This window comes from Peromyscus eremicus, chromosome 7 (assembly GCF_949786415.1).
Source record: "Peromyscus eremicus chromosome 7, PerEre_H2_v1, whole genome shotgun sequence".
Classification (NCBI taxonomy): Eukaryota; Metazoa; Chordata; class Mammalia; order Rodentia; family Cricetidae; genus Peromyscus; species Peromyscus eremicus.
The window spans coordinates 12,886,848-12,911,695 of NC_081422.1; positions in this window are offsets into that span (position 1 = coordinate 12,886,848).

Genomic DNA, 24,848 nt, shown 5'->3' on the forward strand with positions numbered 1-24,848 from the left:
GAGCCACCTAGGAGATTGGTATTTCATCTGGACTTAAACATTGACCCCTGGAGGGAGGGTCATGTGACTCAGGAAGCCAATGGGACTTACCAGGGCTCAGAAGGCTCTCTAAATGTACAAGGTTCACAAATCCCCTCAAGATTATATAAGCAATAAACAATTGCTGAAGGAGCAGAGACTCTTTCATGGAGCTGCCTTCAAACTCTAGGGATGTGACATTGTAAGTTGCCACTCATGCTAGGATGGATTTTTCAGGGTTACTCCTGCCAAGGAGTTATACTTACTTCTAGAAATAAAGCATTAAGCAGATTGGCTCACCCAGGCATACCTGTGTGAACTCATTTCTTTAGTCTGTCATTGGTGTCCTGTCTGGCATAAATAGACATTGGCCATGTCCCCCCAGGAGGAAGACATAAGTCTTTGAGTATGGTGACTCCATATTATGTGCTGGTACTTAAGTGGAATGAAAGGGAAAAGGAGAAGCCATCAAGGTAAGTATAGAGACTACAAGCTTTCAGTCTTTGCACCAGAATTGAGGGCTTATAAATACAGGGCTGTAATCAAGAGACAGTATGTTCTCCAGCTGTGACTGTCACTCTTCTTTAGCCTATTTTCATTACAGCTCTAGTCTGTGAAGAGTCACGTGAAGAGGCCAGAGAGAAGGCTCATTTGGGAAGGTGCTGGACACACAAGCATGAGGACCTGAGTTTGGATCAACCATGTATGTCACCATTTGCTGATCATCGTAGTCCTGGGTGTGCAGCATATAGATATGTGAATCCCCAGAGCTTGCTAGCGAGGTAGCCATTTTAGCCTAACTGGCTTGGTTCAGTTTCAGTGAGAGACTCCATCTTATAAAATATAGTGTAGAGTACCTCTAACCTCCACATGTATATATACATATGCATGTATACCATCACTTATACAGGTATACACACACACACACACACACACACACACACACACACAAACACCCCAGGAATTTTATGCCCAATAATCTACTGAGAGAGGAGTTGGAGAACATGCATGTATACTTGAACTTATACAGGTGCACACACACACACACACACACACACACACACACACACACACACACACACAAGTCAGGAATCTTGTTCCCGGTAATCTACTGAGAGAAGACTTGGAGGATAGGGTGATTCGAGGCAGGCATCACAGCCCTTCCGGAAAATTATGATTTGTGTTGCTCTGTTGTAGGAACTAACAAGTTCCAAAACAGAGTGCAGACAGTTTCCTTCAATAAAGGAATGCTGGGAACTAGGCCATAGGCATCTTTGTGCAATATATAGCTAAGGTTCTCGATAAAATTAAAACATCAAAGTCAGACACGGAGATGGGCCTGATGGAAGGGACCTTGTCCCAAGGCCTCTAACTGTGGCTGTGAATACTGAAATGAATTTCATCTCAGGACACTTGTCTCCAGCCGTGAGATGCCTCTGTGGAATCTGAGTGAACTGTCAGTGTTGGCAGTTCCTACACAGAGAACCAGAGAGATACAAGGAGCTCCATCACTTATGTAGAGAAGTAAGGTTGCAATGGATAACTGTGAGCAGCTCTGGAGTCCCCAGGGACTTCCTCACATGGTCACAGCCAAGGTGCAGCAGTGTGGTGTGTTATAGGAGGGAAAGCATACTTCATCTACCAACTACTCTTCAGTGACTGGAACTCACATTTGTGTGGGGAGCTTACTTGACTAAGGGTTCTGAGTACCCAAAGGAAAACTCCAAGCAACAATGAAAGGTTTTGTAGATGGTGAACGTGAAATGAGAGAGCCCTGGGCAGGAATTCCATGGAGCCCCCTGGGTTGCTCTCAGTTGCCGTCTGTCTTACCTGAAAAATACACCGTGAGTTCACTATCACCAAGTATTTGGCCGCAATCCATGATGTGGCTCTCAGCCTGAAATATGGAGGCTCTGCTGCCTGTACTGATGATAGTTTAAGAGTAAGTGGTAAACTTGGAGGATCCTTGGGCCCCATCTGCACTTGATTTAGTCAGTCAGAAGGAGAAGGAGGTGCGCAATAAGGCCCTTGCAAGCTTCATGAAATATGGGTCCCTAGAAACACCCTCCACAAAATCTTCTGACATTTTCTAGCAAAACCAAGATAATAGGGCAGGTAGACACTAAGGCTTAGCCATTAAGGACAGGACAACTTAAGCACACACATGCTTTCAGGTCATACCTGCATTGATTGAGCTCATTTGCCCTTTGCCTCATGTTGCTTCCATGAAATACCCTTCATATATGAAGTAGAGGAGTTGTTTTTCAATTTTACTTTCTTTTTAATTATATATATTCATGAGTCTGTGTGAGGGTATGTGTATATTTGTGCAGGTTCCCATAGAAGCCTGAAGAGGGCATTGGATTCCATAGAACTGGAGTTACATGTGGTTTGAGACACGTATGTACTTGGATCCTCTTGGATCCTTGCCCCAAGAGGGCAGTTCTCCAGGGAGCTCTCTAACTCCAAAAGATCTAGGATGTGACTCCTCATTTTCCTGTTAGACTCACTAACTTGACCATCTGGACCAGAGATTCCTAGCCACAGTTTAATAGAATGTTCTCATTTTATTAATGGAACATGAAGAAACACCAAAATGTGAAGTGGAGGTCCAGGTTTCTTCAGAAGAGTTAGTCTTCTGCCTCAGAGCCACAAAGTGTTGCTTCTATAAGCTGTGGTTCCTGTCACTTTGCTAGTCAGAGTGTGTGAGAGAACCACACACATGGAGGGATTGACTAATCACACACACAAAGAGACAAACTGACTCATAGAAGCATGCACTCGTGTAGACACAGCACTTACAATACATTCACATAGACATATACACAGACACACACTTTAAAAATCTACACTTTGGCTTTCAACCTTCTTTATAAACATTGATTTGGCCATCATTCTAATTTTGTGCTGTTTCTTTGATCCAGGATCTCATTCACAGCATCTAGGTAGACATGAACTACTATGAAACAAGAAAGTAAAAGTGGAAGAAAGAGGGATGATCCCTGGATCACTCAGAGGCAAAATGGACATTGGGCTAAGCTGTAGCTCCTTTATGACAAGATAATGAACCCTCTCAAATCTGGAAGAGCCATGGCATCCAGATTCTAGTCCCAGCTCCAAGACTCTCTAGAGCTCCCTGTAGTAGCAAAGGTTCTCCCAGGTCAATGGAAGGTATGTCTACAGTACTTAACTAGCAGTCTGGACAGGGAAGTAAGTGCTCAGTAGATTAATACCTGGATGTTAGCTGCCACCTCTCTTTTCACTGCCCTGCTCTTCCATAAGGTGGAAGTTCTATGTTTCCAGTCAAACTAATGTATACAATGTATATGGAAGTATATCGTTGGCACAGTAAGGGAAGGAAGGCAGACCACATCTACAATAGTGGGAATCAGAGGGAATGGGCTTCGAGTGGCCGGACAAGCAAAGTCAAAGGCAGAACAAAGCCAGACAGCGAATGATCCACTGCCCAATGTGGCTCTTGCCCTCCTTCCCAAAGCTTTATGGGAGAAACTTACTTGCTTCTAGTCTACAGCTGCTTTTGGGAGACTATGGACCTCAGAATCTGAAGTGCTTGCTCTCTGGCCCTGTGCAGAACAAGAGTTTGTCTCTTACCTAACAACATTATGAATGGAAGAGAGAGAGTCCAGAGTACCAACATCTATGAACAAATGTGTGAGAAGGGTTGGCTTGGAATATTAGGGAACAGATTATGATTTTTAAGGTAGGAGACCTAGGTTACATTGTCAGCCTTACTAGATTTTAGGTACATGATGGTGGGCGATCGCTCCTCTAGGTTTGACTTTTCCAATCTACAAAATGAAGAAGTTGTGTTAAGCTAATTCTGTGTTCACATTCACATTCTTTAGCTCTTTGGAAACAGTCTAAGGCAGAGCAGAGGTGACTTGGATCAACATCCTCTTCATAATTTTCAGCTGAACTGCCTCTTTTGAAAAGGTGGAACTGTGAACCTGGCCTGGACACAGCGATGGATTGAATTCCGAGAGGGTTAAAAAATGCACCCACTTCCCCCCACAATGGAAATGAAGCACAGATTTTAAGACTTTCTAAACTCTGAGGGGACTAGAGAGGCTGCAAGTTATAAAGCTATTTTGGGGGCTGTCAGCTCCAATAACCATGTGGTGTAGAAGCAAGAGCCAAGCACTAAAAGCTTTGGGCAGAACTCTGTCCCACAGAGCTTTGTCACTTGACATGGTGGCGGCAAAGCACTCAGGTTCAGAAGTTTCAAGAGGTTTTTAGAAGTTCTCAGGAGAAATAGATTTTAGTGTTTAAAAATTTTATGCACACATATTTCTTTATGTAGATATTGATATCTGAATATACTATTACCTGCGTCCTGGCCTGACACATACTTTTGAATGAATAAATAAAACTCATTGGGGAATCTATAGTAATATACACTTTCAATTCAGTGAACATTCATTCTCTGGCTACTATTTGAATTGTTAGGTCCTTTGGAGGGGCTTCTACCTTACAGAGGGATGAAGTCTCCCAAGCATCCAGGTGATTGCAATAGTGCTCTGAAGGTGGCATGCAGTGACCAAACCCTGAGTCTCATGTCTAGAGCCAACAGGCTGGAAGATACCCATATTGCTCTCAGAATTATCTGTTATCTAAGGTGCCAGGGCTGGTTAACAGCAAACGAAGGACTGAGATTATCCTTTGGATTCTAGATCAATGAGTTTCCTTTTGTATTTTCCTCTATATATCAACTTCATCTTAGAATGTAACAACACAGAGAAGCCTTGACCACCGTGAGGTGTTGTGTGTTCTGCTTAAAGCTGCTATGCTTCTTCATTTCTTCTTTCATTGTCTCAAGTAGTTGTTGAACACAAAGACTGCATCTTTGTTGCAGTCCAGCTCACTCTGCCAGGGATTAAAAAGAGACCCAGCTTCTAACAGTAACACAGGCGGTCCTGCAGAGAGCTCCCCCAACTCTCTCTTGCCTTCAGACCTATCTCAGGCACTGGCCCATTATATTATTTTCTGATATCCTTTTACCATTCTGACTCTTAGAATCTTTAAGATGCTGGGGGCAGCATCAATAGCTCACTCATCCTTTGGCTTACTCTGGCTCTTCTTCCAAGAAGTTATTTTCGTATCAACTGTATCTCAGGATCTATTTGTGTGGAAAGTACAGCTTGCTTGCTTGCGGTCTATGTTAGAAAATGAATGCATCCTCTTCTCCACATGATGTGTATGTTGAAGCCCTGATCCAGGAGGGGAGCTTGTTGGGAAGGGTTTTTGGGAGGTGACTGAGATTAGGTGAGATCATGAGGGCACAACACTGGTGTTATAGGATTAATGCCCTGAATGAAACCAGGGCATTTTTTTTTTACCACCTTGCCTATGCCACCAGTCTGAGGAGAGGCAATACAGCAAAAGGAAAGTGCCTGAAAGCCAGGAGGAGCTGCCTCACTAGACCCCACCAGATAGCCAATGTCTAACCTCTTGAACCAAGAGAGAACAACTTCCTGTTTTTTAAACTACCCAGTGATTTGTTACAATAGCCAGAGCTAATTAATTTATTATACAGTATAACATATCATTATAAATATCATGAAAATCAATGTCTTCCACAAAATTACAGCATTCAATGGTGTGTACTCTGTCTGCATGTTTTCATGCTTTCTGGTGAAATGAAGACCCTCCTTTTGCCGTCGTCCACTAGTTAATAAAAGCCTGGCTGTGCTTTGTTAAGGGTCATGGGAATTTTATCTTCTTGATGTCAATGAAATGTATTAGTTCTTATTTCTGGAGGCTGGGAGTCTGCAGTCAAGGTGTCAGCCAGACCATGATCTGTTCAAAGCCTTGGTACCTGGCTTGGGACTATCCATCTTCAGCCCTCACTCCCTTGTAGCTCTATTTCTTTGCATAGCTCTCTCCATTTCTTTTCCTCTTTTGAAGACACAGTTGTGCTGGTTGAAGCCTCCTCTAATCATCTCATGCTAACATGTTTGTGGAGAGCTTTACAATTAGCAAATATTGCTTGGTAGGACCTCAGCAAACATTTTGGGTGACACATAATCTAACATAACAACAACCTTTACTAAAATAGCATTTTTTCCTCCTGCTTGCCATGGTAATATCATCTATTACTAATTGTGACTGCATATTATGTACCAAACATGCTGCTTAGCATTTAATTGTTTCAGTTTATCTTTTCAACAAGCCCCAGGGGGAGGAAGCATTGTAATTGTCAATGGCTGTGAAATTGGGTCTCAAAGAGGTTAAATGCCTCGCACCAAGCCTTGTAGTAAATGGAAGAGCCTGAATTTAACCATTGATTTTAGAGGTCATGTTCTTGAACATTATGCAACTGTTCTCTCTCTCTCCCCCATGGTCCTATATGCTGGTTTTTCTGTTCTCTGTGTCTTATAACTTGAATATCTCTTATTCCAGCATGGGCATTGCTCATCTTCTATTATCACTGTAGCGTCATCCTAAGAATCTACACATTGGCACTGTGAGGCTCCCTAACATTCCCTTAGCCCCACTCTGCATTAGGCAATCTGGCACTATCTTGTTTCTCTTCTTTTGATCCAATAATCCATGCAGTCCTTGGAACCATTTCTAGATGCTGAAAAGAAACTCAAGTGCTCTCTGTAGGATCTGTCACTCCAACCTTAGCCGTGGTCAGTCTCGGTGTTAACAGAGCCGAACATTCATCTTGCCCTGTTCAGTCACTATATCTTTAACATTGATCAAACATGGAGTTTGATCAAATGCCCTGGATTTGGAACCTTAGCCTCCACTTCCTTATTCCACATTTTTCTACTCTTGTACCCCAATCAGACACATATCTGTGTGCCAGCCTCACTTATCTCAGCATGGACTTTCCCAAGGCACTTAGAAAACTCAACAAATTATTTGTAATTGTATTTCTACAGTTTGGAGCTGTTTGAAAAATTCCAGATTGATTTTCAGCCAGGCAATGCAGCTTCAATCCTAATAAGGTTCAAGCTCTGAAAAAGTGCAGCGATGAACCATTGATTAAGTTGACACTACAATCTATTTTCCCTGGCCTGGCTAGGCTGGGCTGGCTGCTTGTACTTGAATTTGTTAAATGTTCCAGGCTTTTGTCTTTGTGAATAATCTTATCTGAAGCCAGGGATGGTCCTGGGCTTGGTTTTCTTGCCTGGGTATCTGTCAGTGCCTCATTCCAGAGCTGTGAAAATGAAAGCCAAGGAAATTAAGGAAAGTGCACAGGGAATTCTCTAATCTAAAAACTCAGTGCATGGCTCTGCTACTGTGCACAGTCTCAGTTGTGGAGCTGGGAAGGAAGATGCTGGTTGGAAAGTGAACATATCCACTGGGAAATAACAGCAGGAACACACAGTATGGAGAGACTGTCAAGTTTAGGGCATGAATGGCCTTTGCACATTAGGCAAGTCTCCCTGGACAGTGGCAGCTGTTGCTTACATAAATCATCAGGATACACAACACCAGATCCCCCTTCCTACATGTCAACTCACAGCCTTTTCAACTTCTTTGAAATAATGTATTTCATGTTGAATCATAGCCATGAAAATCCCCTTCTCTGTGACCTTGGTAGTGATGCCAAGTGTAGCCTCCATCTGCTCATCCTTAAAATGGGTATTAAACATTTACTGCCCCTGTGGTATCCTCCTAGCAACATGTGCTGATGGCCATAAGGAGTCTAACATACAGTAAGTGCCCTATAAATTAAAACAAGGTTTCTATTTGAGATGGATAAAAACACACTGAAAGAAAATCAGTCTTTATCAGCATGTATGTTTTAACATATACATATATATGTACATATATATTCATTGATTTTATTTAAATGTGTGATAAAGAAGTGGTATAGTTCATTCTGATAATGAGAATAATGGGAGGGAGCAGCCTTCATTCCGAGAGGGTTTGCTGTATAGTTCCCTCTAAATGGAAGGATTCCCTCTTGATGAAAGAAGGGAACTCAGGAGATAAATAAAAATTCCAAGTCTCAGGTTCTTTTGGAACTTATAGGATTCAGAAAGCTGTCTTCAAAGTTGTACAAGTTGTAACAGTTTCTGGGAAGATACACTCTGGCCTGCTTTGGTGCTCCTGTAAGTAGTGCAGATAGCTCCTGGGGTACAGCATTCTGAATCATAACCCAGGCTAGAGTGGGTTTTTGGTGATGGAGCTATCTCCGAGTAAGTCACCCCTGCTACAGAATGCTGACATAACCTCAATAAATACCCTGGTTCATTGAGGCAGGCTTGAGCAGAATTGTTTCTTTGGTCTATTGTGGTGCTCTATCTGGGGAGAACAGAAATTTGCGTTTATCTCCCTGGGAAAAGTCATATGACAGACTCCCTAGGGAGCAGGCAGCCAGGACCAGAGTATCATGGATTACTTTCTACATCAGCAGTTATGAGATGAAAAAGTATGACGGTATAAACACATATTACCCACTTCCTCCCATCCCTTGCAGCTCGTACTCAGAAAGAACACCTTCCCTGTTCTCCTTTCCTCAAAGTCATTTTTAGTCACAGAATGGTTGTTCTCGCATGGTAAACATTAAGTCTTTCAAATCTAATGTGGATGAATTTTAATCATGCACATGGAGATACACACGCAAACATACATCTATACATATATTATCTGCCATGAATATTTATGGGGAAGTTATAAATGATGCAGGCACAGTCATTCACATCCTGGGAGGATGGAGCTGTATTATGTTCTTTGCCCCCTGACCTCTCCACCCCATCAGAATGCAAATAATCTAACCCTAGACTTGTAATTGTTCAGCTAACACCAGCCTTCAAGAGCCAATTCACATGTGGAGCACATATCCAAGACATTCCTATCAGTCAGCTTTCTCCCTGATAGCCCCTAGGCATTTCTTACCAGCTCTGAGCCTGCTGCCAGATGATTCTGAACAATCCTAGCAGCTATGATGGTGCATTTGAAACCACAGATGTATGCTGAGGGGAGCTGGGGTTAGACTCAGTGAAGTTGCTGCATCAAGAGCTCAGATTGAAGGGGATTGCTTAAGCAACATTACCCAAGAGAACTTTCTGCCGGGATAGACTTACCAACCATACAAGTCAGAGATGGCATGTGGCTCAGAAGCAGTTGAACTCTGTCGATTGTGAATAAGGCATTGAATTCTTAATTTAATTTAATTTAATTTAACTTGTGGATGCTCTTCTGGAAAACAGGACTTTAAAAAGATAGGCAACACGCCTCCTGGTCTTAGGGAGCGGGGCAAACAGTAGTGGAGAACAGAGAGTGAATTGCAGGTGGAGGGACACACAGAAAGAGGTTAAAATCTATTTTCTCCATCCATCCTTGGATAAACACCTAGCCTGGCTCCATTTCTCTGAATTGTACAGCAGGAGACATGGTGTGGTAGGCAACTGTGTTGCATGCTGTCTTGGAAGCTTTTCTGGGATATTCCCAGAGTGCTGCAGCTGGGTCACGTGATGGTCCTCTTTTCAGTTTTTGAGGAACGAACAGACTGGCTGCACCAGTTCAATTCTCATTGGCAACATGGCAGGCTTCCTCTTTCCTCCCATCAATGCAAACCAGAGAAGAGACTATTAGAAGAGAAGGAAACTGACTCCCAAGAGAGGAAGAAGAGTCATGTTGGGGCACCCTGGGGAACAAAGGCAAACAAGAACAGAGTGATGACCCACACATATGAAAATGCTGCAGTGAAACCCAGTACCTCCAATGCTTATAAAATAAACTTTAAAATTTAGAAAATTAAAAAAAAATAAATCTCCAAACCTCTAAGACCTCATTTTCTAAAATATCTTGTGTGGTCTAGTTCTGGTACCATGAGGATTAAGATTTAAAAATGGCATCAAGGTCATCAGTCACTAATGGCGAGCTCTGACTTGTCACTTTACATCTCTGCTATACACTCAACTGGGGCAGAAGAAATTGAAAAACAAAACAAAACAAACTCAGAATTTTCGCTTAGAGTTTGTATATTCAGAGTATCAGGCACACACCATAACCACCTTAAAAGTATGATTTACTTGTGTGTGTGTGTGTGTGTGTGTGTGTGTGTGTGTGTGTGTGTGTGTGTGTTAGGTGCCCTTGTGGAACGAGGTCATCAGATGGCCTGGGACTGGAGTTATAGACAGTTGTGAGCTGTCCACCTTGGGTGCTAGGAACTGAACTTTGCTCCTCTGGAGGAGCAACAGCAAACTTCCTTAGCCTCACAGCTATCTCTCTAGACCAGAATAGTCTTTTATATTTCATGATGGAAGAAAAGGAGTGAATGTAAGGCAAAGCTGCATCATGTTCTGAGAGATTAAAGTTCTTGTGATTGTCTTGAAAACTCAATCATAATGGTTCTAAAAAACATAAAACCTGACTCGCTAGAGCAACCACACTAGTTATGTAATGATAATCAAGTGCTGAGGATTATGGATTTTTAATTCTTTAGTCATTCCAAGTTTCCCTGAATCTGGCCAAGGTTGGGTAGAGCAGGATGCTCTTCTTTGTGGTATAAGCCTGGCCTCAGAGAGCTGTGTTGTTGGGGCTCAGAGCTCAAGAGCATTTTGCCTGTATTATTACTATATCTTGTTGCTGCTATTTATAGGCCCCCCAAAAAGATTCAGAATGAATGCAATTGTGAACACAGGCTGCCTTCTTGAAGATAAATCAGAAATCTAAATATTTGCAGACGCGTTGGCCTCTGTGACTGCTTCCTGGCGACAACCACTGTCACAATCGCATGAACATACTCTTTTGTTTTAGGGCACGGTGTATTTGTTTTGTTTTGTTTTACTTTGTAAATTAAGAAATCTCCTCTTTCTTCTCTCTTGCCTTCATTTATCTACTATCAGTTATCAGGTCCTTCACATTTGTCATGGATGGGTACACAGAAATGTACAGAACTACGCAAGAATTTCCTCATTTGACAAGCACATGGTGTAGGCTAGTGGTCAAAGTGATGGATGTTTGGATAGGTTCAGCATTATCTTTTCTTGGCCTCAGAACACTAATTAACGATTGCATGCTTCAAAAAGAGACTGAAAAAGAAGAGGAGCACACAGTGTAAAACTCTCAGGACTTTACTTTATTAAGTGTTCAATGCAGGTTAGTTACACTGTTGTGGTTATTGTATTAACTTCCAAAGGCTTTTTCAAGTTTATTGTTGAATTAGATAATGCACAGGAAAGTTTGAATGCTCTATGCTTTTGCTTCAATTTGTTTGGGAGTTTAAGATGTGATCTTTTTGGAGTTAGTTTGTCACTGTAGACAGGCTTTGAAAGTTTAAAGACGAGCTATTGCCCATTAGTTCTCTTTGTTCATGCTGTGCTTGTGGTTTGAGATGTGAACCTTCAATGCCTGCTCTCAGCATTCTGTTGCTTGCTGCTTCTGCTCTTTCATCATGGACTCTTATGCTTATGGAACTTTAAGCTTTCTTCTATAAGTTGTCTTGGTCATGGTGTTTTACTATTGCTAGGGTTTAGTGGTAGAAGGAGTACGAAGGTATGTTGGGGCTAAGATATGCTGCAAAGATCACACCACACAACAGATCTCATGCAAAAGATTTCTTGGGGTGGGTGTATACAGAGGCTGCCTCTGAGAGAAGGTGGAAGAGAAATAGACAGAGAGACAGATAGCTAGAGACAGAGTGAGAGAGATGGACAGACAGACAGGCAGACAGAGACATACAGAGAGACCAGGAGACAGACAGCAGGTTGTGATGGCTGGGACCTTTTAAAGGGTACACATGTCACATTTGGCCGCTGGTGATGATATGGCTGTTGGCACTGAGTCACTAAAGGCAGACTGGGGGAGCACCTGGTTCCTAACATTCCTCCCTTTTGTTTATCATAAAAGGCGAGGAAATAGGAAGGAGTAATGTTGAGGCAGGAATGGGAACACCATGCTCTTTAGACTACTTCTTGTTGTCTGGGGCATTGACATCTTTGGGGATTCAAGAAAGCTGGGATGCTGGCCAACTCTTGGAAGAACATGATGTTTTACTCACTGTCCAGGCTCTGTGGAACCATCTGGGGGTAGGAACTTGCAGGCAGTAGTTGAAGCAGTTTGTGGGGCTGGACCACTTGGGGCTATCCAGTGTGAAGCTGTCTGTGATACAGATGATGAGAGAACACCTGGACCAGGCAGAATGCAGGAACAGATGTATATTAGGGGCAGAAGATAAAGTTAAGGAGTTTAGGGGTAAATATTTTTCTTGGATGTATATTTGATACTTTTAGGCCCATGGTCCTGGTACTTGGGAAAGGAGAGTCCTAAGACCAGGGAAATGGGGGAAGATCCCACCCTCAGGAATAAGCAGATGGGGGAACAGGATATTGATTGATAGTACTTACCTGGAGTCCATTTGACCCATGAGAGGTAGATTCAAGTTGATTTCTTGAGGCTTACAAGAATTTTCTTAAGTTTACAAAAAAAAGTAAGTTTTAGATATGTTAGCATTAACATTGTTTGTAATCTGTACTGAAATCCACATTGTAGATTCATGCCTTTGAGTCATAGTAGAAGCTTGGAGACCAAAAATTATTTTGGGATAAAAGTATGAACACTCTTTCCTCTATCCAGAAGACAGGGCTTATATAGATTGAACAGATGTTTTTAGCATGATGAGAAGTACTTTAAGTCTATACTTAGAAGACAACCAAAGGAAATTTAAAATCTTGAGCTTGTGACTATGATAATAGTAGTCAGTGATTGCCAGAGCTAGGTTATTAGCTTATCAGAACTTCAATGATGGTTAAAATTCTGAACTTTTTGAAGTCTTAATATAATAATTGCATAAAGTAGGAAAGAAATCTAAAACATTTTTCATTTTTATATGTATCTTAAATCATTTCCTTCTTTTACAAATTGCCTTTACACACCTTAAAGTACCTTCTTAGACCCTTACAACTTAAGCTTTCATATACTCAGATCTTTATAACCTGCATTTACATATCTTAAAACATTTTCTTAGATTGTCACAACTTAAACTTTTATATCCTCAGACCTTACATAACCTTTACATCCTTTTTCTATCAAGTAATGTACCATGACAAACAGGTGGTTGATTATTGAGAGTAGTCATTGTAAAACAAGTTTCTTTAAATAGAGGAACAGTAATAAGTTACATTAAAATCTGTTTTGTGAGTTTCTCTCTTTGTAGAGTCTGTTAGCAAGGTAAACTGAAGCAACTCTGGGAGAGTGAGGCCTAGAGCCTGATTTTTACATGTGAACAAAGCTGAGAAGGTAGCTGAAGCCTTGATTGCTGCTGTTGAACTGAAAAAGCTATCACTAGCCTAGTCATCAACACCATCAGAAATCTGAGAAGGATAAATTTGACTTGAGGAATCAGGAAGTGAAGACCAAGCAGCTCCTGGATCTATTAAATTGACAGACTTACCAGCTACCTGGACAGTCACCCTGGGTTCCTCCATGGTTGTTGGGGGCAAAGGTCCCAGGGAAGTGTCAATCTTCAGCTCCCAGGTCCAGAAGAGCCAACAGATGTTCCTGTGGAGGAGGAATTTGGGGATACTGGACTACCTTGTTTAGGCAAAGCAGGAAAATCAACGCTCCAGTGTCCTGCTTGTCTACAGTTTGGACAGGGTCCTGGCAGTGGGCAATGTAAAGGATAGTTAGTCACCCAGTGGCTAGCTTTGTCACATTTAAAACAGGCTAAAGGTGGAGTTCTCTTGTGCCCCATTATCTTCTTTGGAGGAGATCTTAGGGGTGCTGCCAGGAGCTAGAACTTCTCTCTATCACAAAAAGCTTTTTTATTAAACAGTTTAAATATCATATTCTGCAGATCTCTGACGTGTGAGAGGAACTTTATCTATTAAGTATATTTAAACTAGACAAACTTTGCTTGTTTCCAGTTACTTGTTTTAGGCTTAACTTTGAGAACATATACAGGAGGCTAAATAAAGCTTGCTCGTGTAATGAATTATGCTGGTACTTAGCATGACTATAAGTATAGTTATGGATGGACACATTAAAGAATTTGATCATCTATAAGGTGACTATTAACTTGCATGTTTTAGTTATTATTAACAGTTTCTAATAAGTTAATAGTTTTCTAGGACTTTACATTCCATCAATGTTAGGATTAGCCTTAAAAAATAACAATTTTTGAATTGAAGCTCTTATAGTATCAAAATAAAACTTTTAAGTCATAGATACAGTCCATAGAGAGACTGGCAACTTTACTGATCTTTTTATAATGCATCATTACAGAATATTGCAGGTTTTTTGTATGGCTTAGTTTATCTGAATGGCTAAATCTTCAAGTGAGCAAGGATGAAAAGCTAGACAAATACTGATGTGAACCTGAGTAGACCTTAGGAATTTATAAATCTTGATTATCAAATATATATTGTTTATCAAACATACATTGCTATTTATCTAAATTTTTTAAAAGTTTGGTGTTGAACAGTTAGTAAAGATATAAGTAGTCAAGAATACATCTTAAATCAGCTTTTATTAATCTAAATAGATCTTTATACCCTTAAATTTTCATTGTTGTATGCAGTATATTCTAAATGAGAATTGAAACTCATCATATATAGTATGTTATAGCAAATGTAACCTTAAATTTTTATGGTCATACAAAAGTCCATACCAGTCCAAAATATTTGAGACTTCTTGTTGCTTCCTTAGTTTAAAAAGGAGACACAATAATAAACAGGGAGCTCACTGGGACTAGGAAGGTTTACAATTGCTCTATGACACATGGTCATCTGAAGATGGTAGAGTCACATGCATGTACTCCTTAACCTTAGTAAAGATGGTTGCCAGCTGTATAGTTGCTTACATTCTGATGATGTCATCAGCCGAGATGGAGGAGAGTCACATGGTTGCTATTAAAAACACATGTTTTCCTAACGTACATATGTATATATATATGAGTATGTATATGTATATATATGAGAGTTGAATCCAAGTTACATACACATATGCACACAGTGTTGAATCTAAGTTACACACACACACACACACACACACACACACACATCCTAAACAAGAGTTGAATCACACAAATGTACCCATATATAGATTTTTAAATATAAGCCTTTTGTTATGAGTTTAAAGCCAAATTTCTGATATATAGTTTACAGCATAGTCTTAAGAGATTTTTTTTGAGAGCTGAGTGCAAAGAAATCATGGGGATATTAGATTTTTAAGAGTGGAAAGTAGAAAAAGCATAGAGTGAAGCAAGTTTAGATATAAGATATTTGGGGATCATTTGTCTGTGTGGTATGAGTTGTTATGATTTGTGAGAACTTGGAAATCAAGTTTGCCAATTTTTGGTTATTGATCTGTACTGAGGCCAATCTGTTGTAATAAAATCCGAGTTCATGGAGGGAGAGAGAGAAAGGGTCGCAAAATGGAACATCATATGAGTATGTTCCTATAAGCTCTGAGACTGAGCTGAGAGCTGAAGCTGTGGGAATGCAGGCTGGAGCCAGAGACAGCCAAGAGAATGCAAGGGAAAAGGTTTCCAGTAAATGTCTTTGGTAGCTACCCACAGCATTGCAGAAGGTCAGAGCCCAGAGAGAAAGTTGTCCACGGGTATAGAAGCTGGATCCAGGAGACAGAGAGACACATATGGCATAGGACAAGGAAAGAAATGGGAAAGGGATGACAAGAAATAATCAAGAGCTGAGTGGCATGGCAGGCAGATCCTAGGGGGAGGCAAGGGAATTTACAGAGTATAGGCCTAGAAAGGAACAGAGAGAGAGAGAGAGAGAAAGAGAGAGAGAGAGAGAGAGAGAGAGAGAGAGAGAGAGAGAGAGAGAGAGAGAGAGAAAGAGATCGAGCAGGTAGCTTGAAGTGGGAGGAAGCAAGGAAAATAGAAAGAGTCCCAGCTTGCCACAGATGGGACTGCAGCTTCTGTGCCAGGCTGTCGCAGGAAGAACTACAGTTCCTAGGGGAAGGTACGAGAAAGCTAGGAGAGAGCAGGAGAGAAGGGAGATGTCCACATGAGTACAGCAGGCAAGAGGTGCAGCAGGCTGCAGGAGCTGGAGAGGTACACAGGTGTTCATGTGGAGGGCAAAGCAGGTCCAAGGGAAGCAGCAACTGAAGACGGGACTCTAGAATCTGAAATCAAATTCACAAATGACCTGTTCATACCTTAGAAGACTTGGTTCCAAGGGAGTGATGCAATGGAGAACAGATGTGTGCACACTATAACTGGCTGTTTCCCTGCCCACTACTGCTAGCAATGGCTCCCACTTTGCAACAAATTTACAGATCCATCAACCATAACTTAAAGATAGGACATTTATAACACACACACACACACACACACACACACACACACACACACACACACACAGAGAGAGAGAGAGAGAGAGAGAGAGAGAGAGAGAGAGAGAGAGAGAGAGATGCAAACACGCACGCACACACATACCATGACCAGATCAAAACAAACAAGACTTTAAGCAGAGAAAAAAGAAACAGTGAATGGGGAATTTTTCTCCATTTCCCCTGTTGCTGGCAGTAATTGTAGAGATCCATAATAATGTTGGGACCTAGGGTGCTGCAGGACAGTGATTATCTAAGGGGTATTGAAGCCAGATTCACCTGCAAAGGCAGATGTGTTTAGAGGCCCTTAAGTCAGGCACAATGTGGAGGAGTTGGAGGTTCTCTAAGAGGCATCCCAAAGGGGAACCAGGAGGGATGGATGGCACAGTTCCTATGGTGAGAAAAGGTATGGGGAGTCCATAGCCTTAAGTCCAAGGCATCTCCAGGACCCACGAGGACCAAATGAGGAAGGCACAAGCTGTACAGTGGGCTGTCACCTCACCAAAACAGGGACAGAGTTAAAAAGCCCATGGAGACACAGGTGCCTGGTACTAAAACTTTTGAATGAAACCAAAAGGTGAAAACTGAGCTCAAATGAAGTCTCACCCAAGGAAAATGGTCAGAGACTGGGTTGGTGAAGAGGGTCAACTATAACCTTAAAGAATGTGGCTGGGTGTACCCCCACCTCCAAGAATACCAGAGGGGTGCTGGATGTTCAATGTTCACTCCCTTGGATTCAGGGAAACTTTTATGTTGACCAGAGGCAAAACTTACCAATTGGTGCTGTTGAATGGAGGGCCCAGGATCAGTGAGCCAGGTGAATCTGCTGCAGGTGGACAGAAGATAAGGAACAGGTTCCCCATGCAGCTTAGACCTCCCCAAATGGGGAGAACCCAGGCACCAGGATACTCTACTGAGTCACAGGAACCAATGTTAGGGTTTAGTGGTAGAAGGAATATTTGGCAGGTGGGGCCAAGGTATGCTCCAAAGATCACACGACACAACAGATCTCATATGAGAGATTTATTGAGAGGTGTATACAGAGGCTGCATCTGAGAAAGGTTGCGGAGGGGAAGAGACAGACATAGAGAGTTAGAGATAGAGAGACAGAGAGAGTGAGACAGACAGATGGACAGTCAGAGAGACTGAGAGCAGGCTGTGATGGCAGGGGCCTTTTAAAGGGTATGTGTGTTGTATTTGGCAGCTAGCGATGATGTGGCTGCTGGTGCTGAGTCATTGAAGGCAGGCTGGGGCTAACAATTATAGCAATAGAAGTAATTGTTCAACAGGCTTAGAGTTGGGCTTAAATTCTTTTTATGTTATGTGTACAAGGTTTTTTTTCATGCATGTCTGTCTGTGCACCATGTGCATGCTGGATGCCCAAGGAGGCTATAAGAGTGCATTGGATCTTCTGGAACTGTAGTTACAGATGATTTTGAGCCATGTGGGTGCAAGCAACTAAACCCTGACCCTCTGCAAAAGCAGACAGTACTCTTAACTGCTGAGCTGTGTCTCTAGTCCCAATAGTTTTACTTTCTCCAGGGAGTTTATGATATCAAGTTTTATGAGAATGTTGTCAGGTAGTCATGAGAAAAATCATGTCTGTTGATAGAAAAAGGAAACTGAGTCTTGTAGATTCCATCACTTATTGCTTGAAACTTAGTAGGTATTAAGCTTTCTGTGCCTCAATTTCCTTCCCTACGAAGCACTGATGATAATAGTCCATAAGTTGTAAAGTTGTTTGAAAATAAGAGCATGACAGTAATAAGGACTCAGTAATTGTCAGATAGTGTTACTTAAAATTAAATTAACATGAACTATTTAAAATTACAACTATTGTTCCTTTCTATGTACTCAAGGAGTCTCAATGTGGTGAGAACTATAGTCCCATTTCTGCCTACATTCTTAGGAAAATGCCTAATGTAGAAGGTTAAAATGTAGGTGTTGTAGCTGAAAAAGAAATGTCAATATAATTCTTCTTTGAGCTGTGAAACTATGGAGAAGTCATTTATTCTCTCAAAGTCTAGTTTTCTCAAATTAAAATGAAGTCACTGATTTTCACTGTAAGCTTTCATTTTTAAAAATACAGACCTGGAGTTAAGGGTTAAATACTGCAGGCTTACTTAGGAGGGGCTCTAACAGAGAACTAGGAATAAAAGAGGAATTGTACCTAGTAATGAAAGAAGATTCTACAACAGAGTGCAGTACTCTGTTGGCCACAGGGCATGTTGAGCTACAAAGAGCTCAGCTGGTCATTTTGTAACTGCTCTAGCTCAGCCCCAAAGGATACCTTCAGAAAACAATACAAGTCTTCAGGTTGATCATCCCTGGCATGAGACTTGAGGGTATTCTTCTGCTGGCTCCCTGCTGTGTCCTGTCGGCAACTGGACGAAATTAGTCCCTGAGAAGAACCAACTCCAGCAGTTGCTCAGCAAGTCAGACCTCATATTCAGCTGTTTGGCACTTCACTGGAGTCTGGAACTGGAAATGGCAGGGGAGATAGGGATTATAGCGATGGGACTAGTCAGCTTGAGCAGGCAAAACTTCTCAGTATGCACTTTTCTTGGTCTGGGAAGCACCACAGTAAAGCAAAGTAGTCAGGAGCCCAGGACTCCAGATAGACGGTGAGAGAGACCTGTCACAAGGCTGAGAGACAACTGAGAGCTGCATGGATACCAGCCATTCATTTTGGCACTGTACACGAACGTCAACAGGCTGGTGGGATTGCCGGAGTGGATTTCTAGGAGACAGTTACGAGGCCCCTGTGAGCTGTAGGTTTTCATGTTCTCAGACACTACAGTGCCCACCATGCACCACTTGGATGCAAAATCACCAGAGGACCCCATATGCACAATTTCATTCCCTTAGCAGCAATGCTGACAGGTCTGGTGCAAAGTGAATAATAGCTGTTAGCAAAGTTATGAAACCTTCACTATTTGAAAATGTTTGTGATTTTGTTTGTGATTTTATCCCTCTGTCCCTGATAGTGCATTTTCCCAAGATGGCCACACCAAGGCATACTTTCCCCAAGTGTTGTCAAATATGACATTGGTCTTCCTTTGCAGAGGGTGAGGTTTTTGTACTCTCCCTTTAACACCCAAAGGTCTTTGTTACTGTCTTAGCCAATAGAACATAGAGGCAGTTTTCCAGAGTGGCTTTTCAGAGGAAGAAAGAGCCTGCCTTGGTGCTCTCTTGGGTCATAAACCTTGAAAACCAGAAGGAACTAATCACAAGCCCAGGGCCCCGGAGGCTGCTTGCTGCAGAGATTATGTAGAGAGATGACAAAGAATGAGCTAACCTGGAAGTTGCAGCTGTTTTGGCCCCTGGCTTCAGCTGCAGGAGTCATCTCTCAGTCTAGGCACACACACACACACACACACACACACACACGCACGCACGCACGCACGCACGCACGCACGCGCGCACACACACACACACAAAACAAACAAACAAACAAACAAACAAACAAATGAACAAAAACAAAAAAAAAACGAGTAGAGATATCTTTGGCATGGCCTCACCCTGCCCCTTCTGCCTGCAGCCTTCTGAGAGCCCAGGAGTAGGAGCCAGAGCCACCCTGCTGAGAAGTGCCATGTTCCAGACCTGTAGAACCTATGACAGAAAACACCTGACGGTTATTAAGTTACTACATTTTAGGGGGTAGCTTATTTGCAGCCACAAAGCTGGTCCATCTGCTGCAGCCACCATCCCCACTTTAAGAGTGTTTCCTTTTGTTTTAGGTAAAATTCTTGTGAGTGTGTGTGTATGTGTGTTGAATGTATTGTATGTATGCATTCCTGTGGGCTTGTGCACATATGCTTTTGAGTACGTGTGCACGTATGCATGGGTGTTTTTGAAATTCAGAGGTCAAGCCTGAGTATCTTCCTTGATCTCCAGTTTAAATTTGAGACAGAATTTCCCATTGAAGCTGGCTATCTGGCTGGCGAATGAATGCCAAGAATCCACCTTTATGGCCCCTGAGTCTTACTTGGGTGCTGCTGGGGACTGAACTCAGTCCTCACATTTGAGCAGCAGACACTTAACCAATGGCGTTACCTCCATAGTCCCCTCATTTTGTTAATTAATGATTCCATTATCAAAGATACTTAAAACATTGTCAAAATTTCCTTTATAATTCATGATAAAAATTTCCAATGAGATCTTAATCATTTTATTCAGAAGCAAATTTTATTGAGCGGTCACTCTTTCCCTAAACCTATATAGTTACAAGGGATATAAGTAAGAGATCCAAATCCATTACCTGTGACTCACAGCCCTGATGTGAGGAAGGACTAGAGAGTAGAAAGACCTGGAAATTAAGGAGTGTAACAGCAGGGACAGAGATGGCATGTGTTTGCTAAAAGCTGTTCTCCTTCTGGAGAAAACCAAAATATTTCTGTGCCAGGGAGGAGACTGGCCATAAAATGACTGAACTTTAAGCATCCGAGCAATTCACTTGTAAAATCCTTTTTTCAATATCCTGCCAGCTGTGATAGCCTAGATAAACACACACACACCCCCCCCACACACACACACACACTCACACTCAAAGTAAGATTAATATTATGTGAAAGTCATTCTTCTTTCTACCCTGGCATATCCCTCCATCTTCCATCTCCCCCCCCCCCCATTTTTTGGTGGTGATATTGGAGCAGCCACAGACATTTCTGATAATCAGAGCAAGAGGGGGTAAAGATGAAGGTACCTTTGATCTGTATTTAATGAAATCTCTCTCTCTCTCTCTCTCTCTCTCTCTCTCTCTCTCTCTCTCTCTCTCTCTCACACACACACACACACACACACACACACACACACACACACACACAGGGTCACATGTAATGTCTGGCGATGTTCTTTGACATCCTCATCCCAAATTTGGGGTAGTTTCCAATACAATGGTCCCCTATGTTGTCCTAACTGGTGCCATGAAATAAAGTTCAGAACAACGAGCTGTGCTGGTCTGAGAGCACAGCTCCCCCCTTAGCTCTAGTCATCAAGCTTTGAAGTCCTCGGGGAGAGGAAAGAGTGGCAATTGTGGAGCGAGACACTGGTATGAACAGTTCTGGATAGGAGATAGACACTGACATGTAAGTCATGTAAGTTCCCTCTGCTACCTGGGTACAAAGAACTAATTGGACCCCAGAAGATGCTAAAAAACGCAGTGTGTGGTGTGCACAGTTTTGAATGTAATTGAATGAAACTTGGCAGTGGGCTCGAATACCACAGAATCCAAACATTAGCAAGGTGTTTTCATCATTTAAGTGACAACTCATCAAGAATTCAGAATATTTTGTCAATGTGGTCACAATGAACTAGGAGTTAGACAGTCTCCCTGGCCGCAGACAGGGAGAGGAGCTCTGGATGGGTCGTAAAGGCAGTGCTTCTTCTCCACCCTCCTGACTTGAGACAAAAGTCTGACAGCATCAAATGAAGGCCTGTAGGCTTCTGTCTTCCACCAGCAGGCCCCCTGCTGATGACTGGCTCATTGTTCAAGGCCTGCTCAGGACATGTCTCACAACAGTTCTAGACCAATCAACCATCCTAGCTTCCTTCAAACTGACCAACCCAAAATTCGGGGAGGAAAACTCCTCAGAGGCTTTAAAACCCCCACCCCTGGAGAAGCTATGGGATTTTCTGTCTTCTAAGTCCGCCCTCTGCTTGGAGAGTCTTTCTCTGTATGTCTACTGATGCGTGTTTCCTCCACCCAGTATGAGTCCTTCTTCAACAGCTGACTCTGTCTGTGGTACTTGAGATTTCTCTACTGCTACATATTGTGCTTCAGAATCTTCCTGCCTTTTAATTCTTTGACAAATAAAATGAAACCGTAAAGACCCCCAAACTATATCATTTCAAGACACCTAGATTGTATCAGTCAAATGGGTCATTTTTATGGTAGTTGGATTATTAAACAATTAGGAGCACATTCCTTATAGATATTCAGAATTCATTCTTTCTTGTTTGTCATTTGCTACCTGGGATATGACTTAAAATAAATTTATAATTTCCTTCTCCAAATAAATCAAAATAACTTTTATTAACTCGTGTTTATTTGCTTTCTTTCCATATTTTATTAATTTTTACTATAATTTCTAATATATAATAATAAATAATTAAAGACAACAAAACACATGTTATGTGATGTCTAGATTCTGATACGGAGTTTCTCCTTTTTAAAAAATTCATTTTTAATGTGATTTTTGAAAATCCACTTGTATAAGTTTGATTTTGACTAAATTCAAACTTATAACAGGATGCTATAACAGGACCTTAACCTTAGTAGGCCCCCAGACCTTAGCACAACTGACTCCATGATGGAAATATCATTCAGGCTGTAAAACTCAGCATGTAGACAATATCACCTGCCAAAACTAAAACAAAGACTTAATCCATCAAAGTACATGTAGTTCTGGGAAAGCCTCAAAGTGTACAAACCTTGCTTTTTAGCTTCTGTAGAACTGCTTCTGGCTAACTGTTCTTGTTGACTGAAGTATGCCAGTCCAGAACATGGGTTTTGAGCTTAAAAGCTCACCTTGAAAAAGGCCCTGAGCTGTCCTAGGATCCTGAACACTCAATGTAGTCCCTGGCTGGCTAATAAAGACTTTCTATTGACTTAAACTCATGTGACAGCAGTCTTCTCTGCTGAATACCTTACAATAATGCATAGAGAATAGAGCCATCTCCTCAGGGTGTCTTTGAGGGTAACTTCTCCAAAGGGGGGTACCACATGCAGAAGATCGGTACTGATGGCTGGGGGCTGAGTGGAGTCTGGATGGGGAAATGGGGGAGTAGAGAAAAAGGCTTCTCTCTGTGTCTTAGTCTTCTGCTGCTGGTTTTCTTGACATCAGACACTGGGTTGTTTGTCTTCTGGATGTTTCCACTGGAGAAATTATTGTTAAGAGTCCCTAGCTGTGAAACTGAGTCTTGCTGTCACCTTACAAGGGCACTGTTCAAGCTGTGAGCCTGTGTGATGCTGTGAGCGAGCTTAACAAATCCAAACACCCTACTGCTTCTGTTTCTCTGGAAAATCCTGAAAACTTCAAATTCCACTTTTTATGGTGGTAGTGATGATGATGATGATGATGATTGAGGTAGTTTAAATAAAAATGACCCTATATGCTCACAGGGACTGGTACTTTTAGGAAGTGTAGCCTTGTTAGAGTAGATGTGACCTTGTTGGAAGAACTTCGTCATTGGAGGCGGGCTTTGAGGTCTCAAATGCTCAAGGCCTAATGTGACAGTGTCTTCCTGCTACCTGCCGATCCAGATCTCGGCTACCTCTCCAGCACCATGTATGCAGCATGTCGCCATGCTTTTCACCATGATAACAATGAACCAAACCTCTGAAGTGTAAGCCAGACACAATTAAATGTTTTCCCTTATAAGAGTTGCCATGGCCATGGTGTCTCCTCACAGCAATAAAACCCTAACTAAGACGATGATGATGATGATGATGATGATTATGATTATAGTTTTTAAAGCTAACATACACAGTGAGGGATTTCATTACGGCATTGTTATACATATGTGCCATCATCATTGCTTTTATTCACCTCTCTCCTCTACTGTCAGCTTCTGTTCCTCCTCCTCAAGTCTTGCTGGTTACCTTCCTTGCTTTCAGTAGGCCCGATTTCTGTTTTTATGTACTTTTAATGCTTATTTTTCTAAAGAAGGGCCTGGAATTATGGAAAGCCCAGGCCTTACTACCCTGCCCCCATGCCTTGCTGTGGACAAGAAAAGATGAGTGGGCTTGCCATGATAGTGGTGTTGAAACGTTTATGTTCTCACATGCAGATTATGGTGGTCAGAGCATACCTAGTTACATCAATGTTATACCCATTTTATACAGAAAAATTTGACACACACATGGATGCCAAAAGCAAGATGAGCAGATAATAATAAAGTTAGAACATTTTGCTATTGCTTAAAAATGGAATAAAACATTACACAAAAAATCCAACCAATTTGAACCCTGGCACCACTGCTGTATATAAAGAATCCCTTACTTTTTCTGGGAAGAAAATGTCTTCAATTCAAGTGCCTTCTTGCCCTAGAGGGAACAAATTATAATTTCAGTGATTAAGCTTTTTGAGTCAGTATTTCCTTTGAAAGACTCTGTCTGGTTCACCTGCCAGTACAAAACTGAAGCTATCAAACATTTGGTGCCCAGCTGGCTAGAGAAGATTAAACTCCAGAAATGCATTTAAATAAAATCTAAATAATTCATGACTTGTCTCCATCTGAATGTCAAAGACCTTTCTGGTAGAAAGATAGGAAGTAGCCATGAAGCCTTCAATGGAAGATGAGTGATGAAGGAAGCCGCTTGACACCTGATTCCCAGGTAGATGATCACAGGCAAGGAGAGCTGATGCCATGACTCTTCTTCATAAATCTCCAGTCTACTCTTACAAACTGATTAGCAATCAAAACAGTGACTCAGTATATCAGTATATATCCTCAAAGAAGGTAGTCTTGATTGCCATATGTGTATGTTGGGGGATGGGAGTGGGCACTGGCAAACCAGGACTGTGACAAGACACCATTAAAAGAAACCATTG